General features: G+C 37.6%; 1 long non-coding RNA gene, 2 other non-coding genes and 1 pseudogene across 4 annotated transcripts in view; 1 reads left to right on the top strand and 3 right to left on the bottom strand.

The window, feature by feature from the left end:
* The window catches only part of LOC132669867 (uncharacterized), a 171358-nt gene that overhangs the window by 18316 nt on the left and 138952 nt on the right, over positions 1-14090 (top strand). For both annotated transcript variants that reach the window (XR_013556114.2, XR_013556115.2), the window contains exon 2: positions 2422-2664. This is a non-coding gene — a long non-coding RNA (uncharacterized LOC132669867). The remainder of the gene's footprint in view (positions 1-2421; positions 2665-14090) is intronic.
* On the bottom strand, positions 1305-1374 carry LOC132675536 (small nucleolar RNA U2-30). The gene has a single exon (XR_009608793.1). It is a non-coding gene; the product is annotated as a small nucleolar RNA U2-30 (small nucleolar RNA).
* LOC132675537 (small nucleolar RNA U2-19) lies at positions 1542-1620 on the bottom strand. Its single transcript, XR_009608794.1, has one exon. It is a non-coding gene; the product is annotated as a small nucleolar RNA U2-19 (small nucleolar RNA).
* LOC132675506 (SIN3-HDAC complex-associated factor pseudogene) lies at positions 8898-10544 on the bottom strand (annotated as a pseudogene).

A 14090-nucleotide genomic window follows, 5' to 3' on the forward strand; every position in this document is an offset into this window, starting at 1 on the left:
TTCCTTCAATTTTGAAGGATTTTTTTTTTTTTTTTTTGCCAGGTAGAGTATTTTTGGTTGGCAGATTTTTTCTTTCAGCTCAGTGAATATGTCATGCCACTCCTTTCTGACTTGCAAGAATTTGTTGAAAAAATTTGTTGATAGTCTTATGGGTGTTTCCTTATACATAACAAGTTGTCTTTCTCTTGCTGTTTTTAATATTTTGTCCTTGTCTTTAACTTTTGATAATTTAATTATACTGTGTCTTGGTGTGGGTCTCTTTGAATTCATCTTCTTTCGAATTTCCTGGATCTGGATGTCTGTTTCCTTTCTCAGGTTAGGGAAGTTTTCAGCCATTACTTCTTTAAAGACTTTTTTCTGCCCCTTTCTCTTCTCCTTCTGGGACCCCTATAATGTTGGGCCTCTTGATGTTGTTCTATTAGTCCCTTAACCTATTTTATTTTTCTTTTTGCTCCTCTTTTTGGATGAATTCTACTGCCCTATCTTAGAGTGTGCTGATTTTTTCTTCCACTTCATCTGCTATTAAAACTTTCTATTGAGGGGCACCTGGGTGGCTTAGTCGGTCAAGCATTGGACTTTGGCTCAGGTCACGATCTCACAGTTTGTGAGTTCGAGCCCTGCATCGGGCTCTGTACTGACATTTCAGAGCCTGACATCTCAGATTCTGTGTCTCCTTCTATCTCTGTCCCTCCCCCACTTGTGCTCTCTCTGTGTCTCTCAAAAATAAATAAATGTAAAAAAACATCTTCTATTGAATTTTTCAGTTCAATTATTAAATTCTTCAGCTATGTGATTTCTGTTTGGTACTTTCTTATATTTTTCATCTCCTGTTGAAATTCTCACTTTGTTCATGCATTGTTTTCCTGACCTCAGCAAGTGGTCTTTATGACCATTGTTTTGAACTTCTTGTCAGGTAAATCACTTATCTCTCTTTCATTAAGGAATTTTTCTGAGGTTTTAGTTTGTTGTTTTGTTTGGAACATATTCCTCTATTCATTTTTCTTGACTCTTTCTGTTGATTTTCTGTGCATTAGATAAAACAACCACGTTTCTCGGTCTTGAAGAGGTGGTCTCATTTAGGCAATGAACCTTATTATTCAATCCTGACTTCCTTGTGGTTTTCTCTCAAAATTTTGTGGTTGTCCAAATGGCCTTCTATGTTCTTAGTGGCTTCCAGTAGTTGAGGGTGTGCCAATATTTCTCATCCCAAAGGGGAAGATCTCAGTCAGCACTAAATGCAGACAGATTAGAAGCAGACGCTCAGGGAGCATCTTTTTAACTTTTTTTAAAAAAAATTTTCATTTTGAGCTCAGAGAAAGTATAGAAACCCTTGTAGTTATAAATGTCTGTATTAAAACCTTTTCATCATTGGTTAGAGCTGATTAGTCTTTCATACACATACATAATTACCCCCACAGATATCTTACTCATCCATCAACAAGTTCTCACTATTTTACTGTCACTTTTATGAACACACATCCACACACGCATGCATTCCTAACTCTAGACATAAGCCCTTATTGTTTTAAATTACTTTTGCTTCTCAGAACTACAAACATCATGCATCAGGTAGATTGGAAGGCCTCTGATACTCAGATTTGGGTATTTTCATCATTGAGCCACTTCTTTTTAAAGTATGTAAATATACCTCTTGGAGCACCTGGGTGGCTCATTCATTTAAGCGTCAGACTGTTGATTTCGGATCAGGTCATGATCTCATGGTTTGTGGGTCGACCCTGCATTGGGCTCCACACTGACAGTGCAGGGCCTGCTCAAGATTCTTGTTCTCCCTCTCTCTGCTCTTCCCCCCATCTCTGAAAATAAAGAAATAAACATTAAAAAAAAAAAGATTCTCTCTCTCTCCCTCTCTCTTTGCCCCTCCCCTGCTCATGCTCTCTCACTCTCAACAAAAAAAATTAATTAAATTAAGTATGTAAATATACCTCCTTCAGGGGCAGACTGGGAGATGTGTGTTTCTGTCTCCTCCCTCTGCACATCAAGCCCTGAGGGGGATAGACAGTTAAGAATTGTTTCTTTGTTTGCTACCAACCCACTGAATCCATGAACACGAGTCCCACTGGCTACCAGTGCCAGGTTATCAAGAGATGTGTCCTCTGGGGGGCAGCCACAAAAGCCAGGGTGGCACCCGTTATGCATAAGCTCCTTTCTCAAAGACGTTGGTAACGTGGAGTGGGACAAAGGGAGAGCACAAAGATGGTGCCTGCTGGCCTTCCTGGTTTCTGGAGAGGATGGCAATGGGCCTCTAGATGTGCGTTATGATAGAAGCCTGCCCCACAGGTCACAGCTATTGAGAGATAAACTAATAGGCCTCTTTCACAAAAAGGTTGCGTGTCAATCTGCTGCCTCTGCAGTGTGCAGTGAGGGATGGATACCTCCTTAAGAATGGTTTCTCTCTTACAGTCTTGTGGTACCTGCAAACATAAGCCCCATTAGAGGGCTTCCTCTGGGAGCAGCTGCAAAAACTGGGGCACCAGACATGTGGACGAGCTCCTTTTTGGGATATACTGATGACCTACCTGGAGTGAGGCAGAGGGAGAACAGGAAGATGTCCCTACCAGTCTCTGTGGTTTCTGGAGAATATTGCAGTTGGCCTCCAGAAGTGTTTTAAATTAGAAACCTGCTCCTCAAACCAAAGCTTTAAAGGTAAGCAATAGCTTCTTTCGTGGGGAAACTGGGCATGATTCAGTCTGCTCCCTCTGCGCTGGGCTCTGAGGGCCAAGCCATGGTGAGTCCACACAAATCCTGTAAGAACTATTAGTTCACTATAGACTGTGGATCTCGTGGATGTAAGTCCCTGTTGGCTTTCAGAGCTAGATGTTTTGTGAGTCCATTTCTCAGGTAGAAGTCTTAAAAGTTGTGGTGCCAGCTCTGGTGTCCAACCCCTTCTCTCCTCAGAGAGAAGCTGGGAGTTGTGAGCTCCCTCCTAGTTGTGTGTTGCTGCTCCAGGGATGAGATTGTGTCTGAGGCTTTCCCACTCATTTCAGTGGGAGTTTTTTCTCACTTGCCTGATGTGTAAGAGTCACTCAGCTAGTTTCTAGATTTCTTTCAGAGGGGATTGTTCTGTATGTAGCTGAAGATTCAGTGTGTCTGTGAAAGGAGGTGACTTTAAGGTTCTCTTTTGTCACTGTCTTGAACCAGAAAAACAGTTTGTGGATTCTTATAAGAAATGCTATATCATCAATGTTTCTGCTGGCAAAGATCATGATACTATGTGGGAAAACATGCTATCAGTGATTGAGTTGAGAAATGATTTGGGAGTGTTGGGTTCAATGAAAACTGTTAAGAATACCTTAACCCATTTATTTCATTCATATTTTTCTTGTAATATTTGCACAAGAATTATATATAACAATCTATGTCTACTTACATAAATGTCTCTTTTGCTAGGTTTTGAAATAGAATTTCTAAGTGTTAAGAAAGTATGTGTTATAGTTTTTAATTGGCCGTATTGTTTCTTTTTTTGTGGTATATAAACTAATGATAGGTCTTACAGTAGATGTATCTTAAGATTTGATGAAATAGTACATACCTTAAGCATATTAATGTTCATAAATGATTTGATCCTTATGTTAATACTGGGAGATAAGACAGGCATTATTATTTCCATAAGACAAATGAAACTCAGGTGGTTTTCATTTTGTTATAGGTGAGGCTGTGTTATATTTTATAGACTTTTAAACTTAACCTAATAAGATAGTTCAGTAATTTATTTTTTATAATGTTAAACCAAAACTTTATAGCATTTTTACTGTTGAGTAGATCATGTTACATAATGACACTTTTTTGAAAGTGTGATGTTATAAAAGAAACATGACTGGTGATAAAGCACAGGGCTATTTATGTGTGGAGTTAGGGACACTCGGATATGACAGCAATTCCTGGAAGGGAAGCAAAGGATCAAACCTAGGAGAAATGTGGCTGTATGTAAAACATCTCAAATCTAATCGAACTGTGAAGTGTATTTATTAACATGTTATAGATAACAACATATGTCTTGTTGTTCAGACCTTCAAAAGTGGCTCATTTTTTCGTAGGTGCTGTGTCTTCACATTATACAGTTGCCTATATCTACTGCTTGGTAGTCAGCTTCTTGCTTCCAAGCAATAGAAACCAACTGTGGAAGGATTGTTAGTTTATAGAGTCAATGGGAAGGCTGGAGAACCAACCAGGCTCAAAAAACAATAGAGGCCAAGTGAGGCTAGGCAGCCAAGAACAGCCAGCTGCCCAGAGTCTGGGGAAACTGTATTTTGGTCTTTCAGTTTCCTCCTGTCCAGAGTCAGACATTGTTGAATTTTCAAAATCAGACCCAGGGCAGCCAGAATAAGCACGTGTACACTTTATTATAATATATTATGCCATATATATTTTGTTTAAATATGATTGAATGGAACATTTAAAATGTGCATTTAATGAGGCCACTTTTAGGTATAAAGAATTGCTTTATTATAATTACTTTTCTTTTGAAGAGTGCTCTTAAATACTGGAAGACATTCCTAGAACCACAACATTCATCCTGCTGTTGGCACAGCCTATTTTATTAACTCCTTCCTTGCTGAAAGTTAAAATATATAGGTATTTCCTCCTGCCCCTGCGCAGAAACTAAGCCAATTTTATTGTGAAATATATTATGATTCACCTTACTTGCTGGAATTCACCTATAAAACTAGGTATGGCTATGGGTGGCAGAGAGTCATTTTTAGGCATTCCTTGATTATACCATTCTCCAGTGTCACTTGACTTCCATCTCTGAATTCAGTCTTTAAGTATCTAACATATAGTTTGTGTACCCATTTATTTGTTTATTGCTTACTGCAAAGGTAATGAATGGTTGTTTTAAAATCTGTAACATTACAGAAACACAGAACAAAGAGTGACCATTCCCCATAATCCTGCTCTCAAGGATTATGTTAATATTCCTGTTAATAATATTATGTTAATAGTTTGGTAGATCTTCATCCAGACTTCCTGGGTTCCATTTCCAGCTTTTCCATTTAGCTGGCCACCTTGGACAAGTTATTTGTCCTCACACTGCCTTAGTTTCCTCATTTCAGCATAATAGTACTGGCTTACAAGGTTTTGTGAGGGTTTAATAGATAAGATGAAAAGTGTTCAGCATAATTACTAGCGTGTAGTAAGTGCTTGATAAATGCTAGTTTGTGTGTATTGGTCAAGATAAGCTAGATTATATTGCAATAACAAACAATCCATCCAAATCTCAGTGGCTTAACACAACAAAAATTTCTTGCTAATGCTGCATTTCTTACACAGATTAGCAGGGTGTTTTCTCCATGTAGTCAGTCAGGGGCCCCGGCTAATGGAGGTTCGACCATGTTGTGGCCACACTCTATAATACGTTGTGCTTTTAGTCACCATAAAGAGACTATAAAATCACACATGGATTTTTTACTGCCTCAGCCCATAATTGACATACTCTACTTCCATTTACAATTTATTAGTCATAACTAGTAACCATGGCTCTGCTCTGCTGCAAGTCAGGTGTGACATGTGAAAGGGGAGTGCAGAATATTTTGGTGAGTGCTACAACCTGTGGCAAGGCCATTCCTCCCCCTACTCCCCAGTGTGGCATAATATTATCCAAACTGTGTTGCAGGTTTTTTTTTTTTTATTTCATAGTAAGACTAAATTTATTCAATACCCTAGTAAAAGTTTTGATTATAGTTATCCAACAGTATAAAAAGTACAAAACAGATTGGTAGATTTCTAATATATTAATACAAAGTGCATGACTACATACAGTACATCCTACAGGCAAAGAGGTGGAAGGGGAAAAAGAAGGCCTTGGTTGAGGTCTAGTAATAGATAAATAAATACAGAGGTAGAGATGATCCATATTATGGTATATTCTAACACCAATACTGCAGCCAAAATGTACAAAAAAAAAAAAAAACATTTTGAAACAACAGGAGGAAGATGATAATGGCTGGGACTCTTGTAATTTACCTCAGAGGCTGTGGGAGAGCCAACCCAACTCACAGTGTAATCTGTGCATATGGTGGCTTGTAGTTTTTGCCATAAGGAAGAAATATAAAATTTTAGGTTTGGATTAAGAACTATAAAACTATAGGGTGCCCATAAAAAGTGGCTCACTCTTTACTGTTATTTATACTAATTTTTAAAATCCAGTTTTAAAAATAAGCACTGCTGGCACAAGAACGGACACTCAGATCAATGGAACAGAATAAAGAACCCAGAAATGGACCCACAAACGTATGGCCAACTAATCTTTGACAAAGCAGCAAAGAATATCCAATGGAATAAAGACCGTCTCTTCAAGTGGTGCTGGGAAAACTGGACAGCGACATGCAGAAGAATGAACCTGGGCCACTTTCTTACACCATACACAGAAGTAAACTCAAAATGGATGAAAGACCTAGATGTAAGACAGGAAGCCATCAAAATACTCGAGGAGAAAGCAGGCAAAAACTTCTTTGATCTTGGCCGCAGCAACTTCTTACTCAATACGTCTCTGGAGACAAGGGAAACAAAAGCAAAAATGAACTACTGGGACCTCATCAAAATAAAAAGCTTCTGCTTTTTATTAAAAGCGAAGGAAATAATCAGCAAAACTAGAAGGCAACCGACAGAATGGGAGAAGATATTTGCAAATGACATATCAGATAAAGGGTTAGTATACAAAATCTATAAAGAACTTATCAAACTCAACACCCAAAAAACAAATAATCCAGTGAAGAAATGGGCAAAAGACATGAACAGACACTTCTTCAAGGAAGTGCATCCAGATGGCCAACCAACACATGAAAAAATGCTCAACATCACTCATCATCAGGGAAATACAAATCAAGACCACAATGAGATACCACCTCACCCCTGTCAGAACGGCTAACATTAACAACTCAGGCAACAACAGATGTTGGCAAGGATGCTGAGAAAGAGGATCTCTTTTGCACTGCTGGTGGGAATGCAAGCTGGTGCAGCCACTCTGGAAAACAGTATGGATGTTCCTCAAAAAATTAAAAATAGAACTACCTATGACCCAGCAATTGCTCTACTAGGCATTTATCCACGGGATACAGGTGTGCTGTTTCGAAGGGACACATGCACCCCCATGTTTATAGTAACACTATCAACAATAGCCAAAGTATGGCAAGAGCCCAAATTTCCATCAATGGATGAATGGATAAAGAAGATGTGGTATATATATATAACGGAGTATTACTTGGCAATCAAAAAGAATGAAATCTTGCCATTTGCAACTACGTGGATGGAACTGGAGGGTATTATGCTAAGTGAAATTAGTCAGAGAAAGACAAAAATCATATGACTTCACTCATCTGAGGACTTTAAGAGACAAAACAGATGAACATATGGGAAGGGAAACAAATATAAAAACAAGGAGGGGGACAAAACAGAAGAGACTCATAAATATAGAGAACAAACTGAGGGTTGCTGGAGGGGTTGTGGGGGGGGGGGGTGGGCTAAATGGGTAAAGGGCACTAAGGAATCTACTCCTGAAATCATTGTTGCACTATATGCTAACTACTTTGGATATAAATTTTAAAAAATTAAAAAATTAAAAAACTAGAAAATAAAAAAAATATATTAAGTGTAAAAAAAAATAAGCACTGAGTCATGTTGTTATAGGGTAGGCAAATGATCCTCCCTGATTATGAAAAGTCTGAACCGGTGATAGGTTATTCCTGAACGTTTAGAAAAGAGGCACTGAGAGTACTTTGGTTTGGGTTCAAGTAAAAAGCCTTCAAATGAAGATTTTGGAATTGAAGAGCTCCATCTTCAGGATGCATCATCTGACATCTCAATGTTCACAAAGCCTGACTGAAAGAAGCCATACCTAAACCAGCCCACTCAGCATTAACACACACCTCTTTTCTTTTAGAATTTTACTTTAATATAGAGTGGAAAAAAAAACAAACAAAAAACCCAAACCCTAACAGGTTAAAATCAAACAACCACTCTACACAGACAAAACCTTCACAGGGGTCAACTGAAGTAATCCAGAGCTAAAACTGAATTGTGCAGATTTTCAATGAAGTCACCAGTTGTGTAACACAAAGGCAATTATTTACACACTAGGCAAGCCCTCTAAGAAATGTGCCCCAAGAAGCATTAACCTTTGTTTTTTGTGTGTGCCATCCTGAAGATTTGCACATTTTTTTTTAGATAATTTAACATTTTTAATAGAATGTGATCTCTACCGTGCGGTAATGCTGTGGTACTCTTTATTTAGGATTCCTCATCCTAAAACTTGACATTTCCCCAGAGGAGCTTTGATTCTGCTTTAGAAGTTTCAATATAGATTAAAATCTTTATCAAAAATCAATACAGAGGGAGGTGACAGAGGATGCAACATATATGCTCAAGTTACCTCTTTGTATGTTTAGAAATTACTCCTTCAAGGTATTTGCACCAGAGAGCTTTGTCCTGCTTAATATTCAGTAGTACAGGTTTGAATCATCAGAACCTTGGCAAGACCTTAAATTATTAACAACTACCTCTTGGGGCAAGTCCGTGTTACTGAGTTATGACAAATTTATTATCATGAAGGAAAACAAGCACAGCCAGTCATCCTAAAAATGCCCCAACCACTGCTTCTCAATATAGAAAGACTAAAACTACATGTTTATCATACAACAAATCCCGTCTCTGTCCTCTGAAATTCCCCTAGTTTCATTCATTAAAAGGGGATTAAAAAAAAAAAAAAGACTTAAAGAGCACTTTACAGCATCATTCAGCTTTCCTATGAAATACTCAACATCTTAAATATTATGTATACTTTTTTTCTTTTAGTAAGCTAGACACTGGCTTCAGAGTTTGTGGAACTGGAGGAGAAATAACAACCCATTCAAAACTATTCTAGAAAGTGTCTTTTGGAGAATAGCAGGTATCCAAGTTAAAAATAGGAGGGTTTTGTTGCTTTGTTTTCTTTCCAAAATTTAAATTGTTTTTTTTTGTTCCCCTTCTACCTACACCTCAGTCACCACTCCTGAGTGGAGATGGGCAGAGGCTCTGGCCCCTGCTCCTCCGGCTTCTTAGCAGCTGCTTTCTTATTGCTGCAGCAAGGCTTGAATAGATGTGTGTCAATGAGAACTTCTCCAAAACGGCCTTTATAGATAATCCCACAACGTATTTTCTGTCTTTTCCAGTATGTGAGATCTAAAAAGGAAAAAAACTGGTGTTCTGTTAGAGCCAGAAGCCATCTCTGTATCTGAGCCACCATCTGACTGGTTACTGTAACAAGGAGACTGAGCTGGAAAGGCACTTGAGGTGGTACTGTGAGCATCAGAATTGTGACATTTAAATTCCTTCTGTAGTTTACTGATCTGGTTGCTTTTTATCCTGTTTCCAGATAGAGTTTTCACTTTCTTTGGTTTCAATGTTGTCTTCAGACTGAATCCTGCCCTTGTATCTACCACATGATTCCAGTTTTTTTTTTTTTTTTTTTTTTTTTATCCTGCTGGCAATTTCTTCCATCTTTTCACAAGCAGGACACAGGCATTACAGATGTCTCCTGAACAAGTCTCATGCAACCCAAAACAGCTCTGGAAGTCCTTTTCATAGCGTTTACTGTCAGTGAATCGAGAACTGGAGGACTTTGCTCTGCAAATACAGCAGCCGTCTATACTTTGGTACATCTTTGGCTTGTGAAAACCAAACATCTCTTCTTCTGGGCAGTAGTCTTCCAAAATCAGCCGTTCCACGCACAATAACGTTCCTGAGGTCTGGAGTGCACGCCAAGCTAGCCCCCCCCACCCCCCTTCTAATTGCTCCCTTCTCCTCAACTGTCTTGTCTAGAAAGATGGTCTACTGCAGTTCTGCAGTTGCTACCACTGGCCGGGAAGGTGTAGTAGATTCCCCAGTTCTTTTTTTTTTTTTTTTTTTTTTTTAATATATATCATGAACATCTCCCCATGTCAATATGTATTAATTCGTTGACTATTTATTGAGCCCTTCTTTGTAGAAGGCCTTGTTCTGGGTACTGGGAATGAAGAAGACATTTAATAAACCCTGTCTTCATGAAATTTATTGGATTGCAAACAGATAAGAAATAAGATATTTTTTAAGTATAATATGTTAGAAGGTGATAAATGTTATGGCAAGAAAAAAGAAAGGGAAGAGGCAGAGGGAATTTGGGTGGTACAATTTTAATTAGAGTGGTCACTGAAGGTCTTTTGAGGTGATTTGAGTTAAATTCTGAAAGGTGTGAGAAATATCTTGTGAATATCTTTATGGAGAGAACATCCTAAGAAAATAAAACTATTTATGTGGCTTGGTGATGTGAACATGAAGATGCATTTTCCTATTTTTGTATATGTTTAAAATTTTGTATATGTTTAAAATTATGAAAATAATTAAAAATGAAAAGTAAAGCTGGTTATAAAGCTGATAATCAGATTTTATAGCCACATTTTGGAAAAGAAAATCAGATAAAAAATATAATAAATATTGTCAATTTCTTAAAAAACAAAAGAAAGGTTTTACCAGTTTACCTCCTTAGAAACAAAGCTTTAACTTGTTTCTTTGTAGCCTCACTAACTGCTATACAATCCAGCACTTGATTATTGCTGTTTCTCACTGCATAATGTTTCCAATTATTTGTTAAACTTTTAATTGTGTCTTACTTTTTATCCCTCCTATCATTCCCTTTAAAGTGATTAGACATATAGTAAATTCCCTATAAAAGTTACAGATTGAGAAGTAAAACTTAGTGATGACTTTTTAAAAATAAAATCTCGGGGCGCCTGGGTGGCTCAGTTGGTTAAGCGACTTTGGCTCGGGTCATGATCTCGCGGTCCGTGAGTTCGAGCCCCGCATCAGGCTCTGTGCTGACAGCTCAGAGCCTGGAGCCTGTTTCAGATTCTGTGTCTCCCTCTCTCTGACCCTCCCCCGTTCATGCTTTGTCTCTGTCTCAAAAATAAATAAACATTAAAAAAATTTTAAAAAATAATAAGAAAAAATGTAAGTTTATTTAATAAGTATCTTTTAAAAAAATCAATGAACATCTTAAAAGCTAAAAACATAAAATCTTATCCTTATAAAGAAACTCCTGACACATACAACACAGATGAGCCATGAAGACCTGCTACCTGAAATAAGTCAATCATAAAACTAGAGCGGGGGGGCGCCTGGGTGGCTCAGTCAGTTGAGCGATCGACTTGGGCTCAGGTCATGATCTTGCAGCTCATGAGTTCAAGCCCCACGTCAGGCTCTGTGCTGACAGCTCAGAGCCTGGAGCCTGTTTCAGATTCTGTGTCTCCCTCTCTCTGACCCTCCCCCGTTCATGCTCTGTCTCTCTCTGTCTCAAAAATAAATAAACGTAAAAAAAAATAAAATAAAAATAAATAAAAATATAATCTCAATTGTTAATAACTCTCAAAGCATTTTGCTGTGTTGAGAATGGAAAAAATTAATAAATAAGCCACACAAAATATATCCACAAGCAATTTAAAAGTTTGGAGTATTAGAGAACCGGTTTAAAAATACTTTGAGTATTGGGGCACCTGGGTGGCTCAGCCAGTTAAGCTTCCAACTTTAGCTCAGGTCATGATCTCGCAGTTCATGGGTTTGAGCCCGTATCAGGCTCTATGCTGACAGCTCAGAGCCTGGAGCCTGCTTCAGATTCTGTGTGTGTGTGTGTGTCTCTCTCTCTGCCCCTTCCCCGCTCATGCTGTGTCTTTCTCTCTCAAAAATAAATAGACATTAAAAAATAAAATACTTTATTTTTTCAAGTAATTGGCTGGATGTGAAATACAGTTTGAATAGAAACATTTCCTAGTCACATACTTATCATGATTCTTTCACTAAAAAATTTGTTTTTTCAGTGATTTACTTTCTGTTGCCATACAACTAGGCTACACTGCACAAACATTTTGAGTAACTTCTGTCAATTTTTCCTTAAGATGACCAAGAGTCTGAACAATTAGATGATTATGGTTGAAGCAAAAAATGAAATCAGCGTTGTTCAGCCCAGAGAGTTTACTGAACTTTATAAAAGTTATTTGGCCAGATTGTGAGGTAACGCCCAGACACCAATGAGGAGTGTATCTGAAGGATCACTCATTTAGAACCACCCTGTATTTAGGGGAAGTGGTGACAGGCTGGTCAAGGAAGACGTTTGTTACAGACAAATTTGTCAGTGTTAGTCACACAGTTAGAACATAATGTTTAGAAGAAAATGCATGACACTGTTGGGAAGCTATGTTGGAAAAGCTGTGGCCAGAGAAAAGAGATTACAAATTGTACTTCCATGACAGAGATAACTTGGAAATATGCATAAAAAGTTTTGTTTTCATAATTTAGTTCACTCTAGTTATCCATTTTATATGAGGCAGAATCTCCGTTTTGAGAATATCATTACCTTAGGAAGGAAGGATTACTACATTATGCTGACATTAAATTAGAAATATTTTTAAGATTCAGAATGATTATTTTTTCGGTATCAGACTGTCTAATCATAGGCCTTATCTAATCATTAAAACAGTTTCCGAAAAGTGGCCATTTCTCATTGTCAAACACAGAAACCATGGCATCATCATAATTCACAGGTCACCAAACTACTTTTAGACCATAAACCAATAATTTTGATGTCTGAACCTCAATTCTCTCATCTGAAAAAATAGAGACACAGATTACCCTCCTTCACCATTTTATTGGTATGTTTTGAGTATACCAATTTCATGAGCCTCGTTCTTCTCAGCAGAAACTTGAGCAAAGGGAAAAATAAAGAATAATAATACAACCATTCATGGTGCCCTTGAAACAATGTTCCCATGTTAATTGCTAATCCTCCTCTGAAGGGAGAATTTCCTTATATTTCTACCTAATTACTAGAGGTACTTTACACTGCTCTGTCCTACCTAGCACGCATTCTGTGCTCATTCATCATTTATTCATTCATTCTTTTAGTGAGTTGGTCATTTACCAAATATTAAGATCTTACTGTGTGTCAGCTAGGGACTGGAGATACAAAGAAGGATAAAACAGTTCCAATTCTCGTGGAACTGATAATAGAGGAAGGGAGACCATCACTATAAGTAGTTACAAATGCACTGAGTTTATGCAAAAGTAGTACGGGGTGCTATGGGAGTTTTCAGCAGGGGATTAGGTAACCTATTTTAGATCAGATTGGGTTTTAGAGACATCAAAGCTAAAATAAGAAAACTGAGGAGGAGTTGGCTAAGTAAAGAGTATAGGGGAAAGTGATTTAGGCAGAAGGAATAGCACTGATAGATTTTGAGGTACTGAAAGGAAAGCCAACATGGCTACAATGTAGAGAGACAAAATCCAGATCTTGGAGTCTTTATTGTTTGGTCTTTATTCTGAGAGTAATGGGAAGCCATTGAGGATTTTTGTTTTCTGTTTTATATGTTTAAACAGGGAAGTAACATAATCACTTGCATTTTTAAAAGATCATTCTAGGCACTATGTGAAGAATGGAGGAGAGGATGGCCCACAAATAATACATGTGGGTAAACAGAAGACAATTGGAGGAAATGAATTAGGGAGTTGGCAAAGAGGAAGAGGAAAAAGTGGACTGATTCAAAAGATATTTAAAAGACAAAATCAATAGGATTTGATTGTGAGGGAAAGATGAATCAAGGATGACTTCCAGATTTCTGGCTTAAGGAAATGGGTGGATGTCATTTATTTAAATAAGGAATACTGGAGGAAGAGAAGGTTTGGGAAGGAGAATCATGAATCATAGTTGACCAGTACATAGCATACACAATAAGCCCTTTAGAATACAAAAATCTCAGGATAGAGATTATACATAGATATGCAAATACAGGTTCTCATCAAAATCATACTCATAACTTGATCCTTAAGTCTTTTTAAATTATGGATGATATTTATATACTTTGAGTGGTCCTTTTCAGTCCTATTCTTGGGCATTTCAGATCCTTTTAGGCCAGGTCTTGGGTGTTATACTGGTTCCAGCTTTAAATTACATGATTTAAAGCCTCCTCTTTGTTTCTTTTTTTTCTTTTTCTTTTTCTCCTCTTTCTTATAGATTATAAAACCATAACTTCTTCTTTTCTTTTATCCTAACATCTCTCACATAGGATCTGATG

This window comes from Panthera onca, chromosome B3 (genome assembly GCF_046562875.1).
Source record: "Panthera onca isolate mPanOnc1 chromosome B3, mPanOnc1 haplotype 2, whole genome shotgun sequence".
In the NCBI taxonomy this organism is placed as follows: Eukaryota; Metazoa; Chordata; class Mammalia; order Carnivora; family Felidae; genus Panthera; species Panthera onca.